The sequence below is a fragment of the Sinocyclocheilus grahami genome, unplaced genomic scaffold (assembly GCF_001515645.1).
Source record: "Sinocyclocheilus grahami isolate Dianchi unplaced genomic scaffold, SAMN03320097.WGS_v1.1 scaffold833.1, whole genome shotgun sequence".
Taxonomy (NCBI): domain Eukaryota; kingdom Metazoa; phylum Chordata; class Actinopteri; order Cypriniformes; family Cyprinidae; genus Sinocyclocheilus; species Sinocyclocheilus grahami.
Window position 1 is genome coordinate 121,850 of NW_015506012.1, and position 4,627 is coordinate 126,476.

Genomic DNA, 4,627 nt, shown 5'->3' on the forward strand with positions numbered 1-4,627 from the left:
AAAAGTAACAGTCTGGCAGTACAAAGGCAGAAAACTAAATTGTTTCCTGAAGTCCGAAGGCATGATGGAACGCACCATTCATCATTCATAGACCGGTATTTCAGTCTTGATCCTGGAGTCCTTATGACACTGAATACATAATCCACAATGTTAAATGTGTAAATAATGTTTGGATTGGACTATCTGTTTGTCTGACCATTGGCTGATGGGGAATTGTTCAGGAAACCTGAAAAAAATGGTTGTTTTTGCAATTCTGTTTGGTAATGTTAGAAATGACACACTCGAGCTTTAACATGCCCATTCCAGAAATGTATTGTTTTGTTGAATCAAGTGTTAGGCCCCGTTTACACCTGGTGTTTAGTTCTTTTACCACTTGTTAATGAATTTCATTGAAGGTCTCTGGTTTTGTGGCTGTATACTTATTTTTACCACAAACAAGATTTTTTTCCTTCTTATTGTAGTCAAGTTAAGTTTATTTGTACAGTGCTTTTCACGATACAAAGCATTGCAAAGCAACTTTACAGAAAATTAAGTTTCTACAATATTTAGTGGTAGCTTATCAGTCAAGCTCCTTTAATACCTGAACTTGAGGTGTGTGTGCTTTTACTGCATGTGATGTGCTGTGTCACTGCATGCGATGTCAGATGATTGTTATGCTTTTAAGGATCAACTGATAGAAAGATCTGACCGCAGACATATCACTCTCTGCAGAGAAATCTGTAATAACTGAAAAGCACTGGACAAAAAAATGCAATTTATTTCTTTAATGTGAAAGTAATATGTCAGTTGTACATTCTTGTTTGCATATAGAAGAATTCTGATTGACGGAATGTCAATGCTGGTCAGGATTGGCAAATCACATTTTCATTACAGGATACACATTTTGTTAAATCCTCTCACAGGAAAAAAGGGCGGATTTTAATTTGAATGTCAGGTACCAGTTCATACCAATTCATTTCATACATTATACTTTTTGGAAATAAATGACCTGAGTTGTAATTGCTTTTCAGTGGAGGATTTATTTATTTATTTTTCTTAAAAATGTGTAATGCGGACATTGCGTTCATTTATTGTTGAGTTGCTAACAGCACTACTTTTAACTTCAAACGACATAAATAAATAGAGTGTCTGCAGAGTCAGACAACCTCTGCAGGTGCTGATGCTTTCCACACGGCATCTCTGGGAAAAAAAAGGAGCTGCATCTTATAACTGCTGCGGTTTTCACCTCAGGCAATGAAAGCACACCTACCACCTACAAAACAATATAAATCATAAAATAAAAAAGTGTATTTCCACATATTGCCTCAACGTTTACACATACCCATACTTAGCTTAACATACACAAACATTTTTAATTACACATGCTGAAGCAATATGTGGCAAACCTCTTCTACAACAAGAAAAAGCAATTAATTTCCGGTTTGTCTTCAGAAGATGCATGTGACGTCACAGATAGCGGAGAGTGCATGTGAGTTGTGAATTGTGCCATGTTCTATAGCAGCTAGATGTTAATACCTGGTGTGAATAGGATAAAAAAGAAATCCAGTGTAGTTTTGTTTGGGCTGATTTGAGAACTAATGATGTAGATCAATGACACTGATTTGGTGAACCATCACTTTCACTTCCAACGCATTAAATGTAATATATGAGATTGAAGAAATTCTTCAAAAAATGTTTTGCTCCAGCAACATTTTATTATGAATGCTTTAAAGAAATCCCATTTGTCATAACACTTCCTGTTTGGCTGATTGCATTTGTAATCAAACACTCAAATGCGTCTCTGCGTGTGGTCTGTAGATGATTCAGCCCTTGAGGCCAGTGATTTATTTAATAATCAATTCATCCGACTCTGTAAATGAATGTTGTTGTATTGCTTACAAAACCACAAGGTATTCAAAAAACAAACCTTTTGCATTTGTGTCAGACTGGCTTTATGTTAGCTGAATTTAGGCAAGTAATACATATTGAACTAATCAAATTGCAAATATATAACATTCCTCAGTGATTTCCACTGAATGATTTTGTAGATGTTGATATATGGAAAATAAGGGGGGGGAGCATGAAGCTTCATTCTCACACCTCCATACACACCTCTGCTATGCTCGAATATGACTCATCCGTCTGTTTAGTCTGACTAGCGTTTTGTTCCTGACAAGAGAGATTCACACGAGGACCACACTGTATCATATTTTCCCAAAAGGCAAAAACACATCCAGCCTTTGCATTAATAGATACACGGTAATTTTTGTCTCAAATTATTTATTTTATACCGCTGCATCTCGTCTTTAGTTTGCAGAATTTACATTGTCACTGTCTCACAAGCACATTCTGATCATGAATGAGAAAGTATTACAATACCAAGAAAACACTGACATTCTTTATAAACACTTTACTCTTTCTCTCTCTCATTTTGTTTTAATTGAAGCAGACATTCCTCAGTTTGTTGATGAGTGATACCAAAATAATCTTACAGCCTTAGAAACACCATTTGAATCACAATGGCAAAACACAAAGCAGATAGAAATGATTGCAGTTAAATTTTCAAAGGTAAAATGCACATTTAATCTCACTATTCTTACAGTGTAGGTCATTGCATGTGGCATAAAATGAACGTCTGAAAATGACTAGTCACTATGGAAACGTAAAACGGGAGGAAAAGGACCAGGCTGTCACTGACACTGTTCATTTAGAAATTAATGATGCAAACACATGAGGGGAAAAAAACTGTAAACGGCTTGATAGCATACCAGTTCAGACCTTGGCGGAAAGTGAAACCCATTTTCATTACAGCCAATTTGAGTTTTTGCAAGTGTGATACCCTGATTTGTAGTTTGTAAACCACGTGTTAATTTTTTTCCCGCTGCGCTTAAAAATAGCAAAGATTTGCTTGGTCAAGCTTCAGTGGCTGCAAAGTAGCGTAGAGTGTTAAAAGCAATCTGTAAAAAACGATTCTGTTTTGCTATTTCCAGCTATGCTCTGGAGACCAGACACTTCCTCGGAAAAAGCCATTATGGGAAGCTAATTGTGAACCGTAAATGTCAGGTATGACTAATGCATGACCTGCGCTGAGAGACTGCAAGTGTCCCACGTTGGCTTTCAACGCACCGGTGGTTGCAGTGGAAATGCATTTGCTAAAGAGTGCAACAAAACCAGCAGGTCTTAAGTGTGTGCTATGCATCACGGGCTCCGAGGACGCAGCAGAGGTTTGCATTTAGCCATCCAGGCATTATTCTTTCCTGCTGTGCATTCAAGTATGTGAAGGGTGGTGTGTTTGGATAAAAATCTACAAAAGTTCTGATATGACTGGTATGAGAATTTATTTTTATTCTCAGGTGCTTCATTTTGGTGCCATATATTAAGCATTAAGGGTAATTAGTTCTTACGGCACAGATATGAACAGTGAATTAGCTGTAAAATCCTCAACCGTAGCCTCATTTTTCATTTCTGCTCATTCTTGTCTAATAAAAGCTTGGTGATTCAGTGAATTCATTCTCACCAACGTCTCTCAGATTACAGCACTGGCAATGAGTAAATCTGTTAACCTTGACAAAAGCACCACACCAATAGAAACCTGTCCTCCTGTAGATAATTTTCCCTGTTGTGTTGACTCTTATTTGAGAAAATGTATTTTTAATCTGTTTACAATTTTTATTACAGTGACCAACCAGGTTACGCTTTTTACACATTGATATAATTCAGCAGTATAATAATAGCAATAACGATACTTAACTCCAGGCAGAAGTGAAGTCTTACAACAGAAGTCCAAGTACAGCTTGTTCCTTACTGTTGCTCAGTTGTACTTACAATTTTACATGAAGATTGTAAAGCATGACCTTTACCAGTTTGCTTTTTTCACAATGAATGGTTCTCCACACACATTTAAGTCCTTGTGAATTAGTCTCTCCAGAATTCAAAAAGCATCTGCAACCTGTAAGTACCGTGATGTCAGCTATTATGTTTTTGTGCCTACTCCTGGGGCAGGAAAATGTACTCAAGAAAAAGTCAAGAAGGTTCTTAAAAAGTTTATTAAAATGCTCTTTAAGAATTTTCTCAAGAGTGTCTTAGTTTTATTTAAAGAATAAAATTAAAGTCTTTGAGGTTAGAGTTTAGCCTAACTTTTAAGAGGTTACTTACAATAACATTTTGAAAAATAAAGAATTTTATACTTTGAATGTTTTGTGAATCCAACCTTAAAGGCCTTACACTGTAAATTAGGGCTGCACGATTATGACAAAAATCATAATTGTCGATTATTCCCTTGAAATTGTAATTGCGATTATTAATTACGATTATCACAATTTACATTGGATGATGTTTATACCATTGTTTGATGCAACTGCGTGCCGTATTTTTATATGAAAATAAACAAGCTGAAAACACTCTAACTGAAAATTTTTTAGTGCTTTTCTATAGTATTAAGCCTCAGATGTCAAATATACATCGGATTGGTTTCTTCTTAGTAAAAATATTAATGGTATTATAATGTTATACTAAAACTAAAACAAGATAACATGTAGAAAGAAAAAAACATATCTTAAGCGTGCAGAATAACATAAGTGGACTTTGAACGATTAATTGCCGCTTTGAACGATTACGTAATTGTGGCATCCATAATTGTAATTGCGAT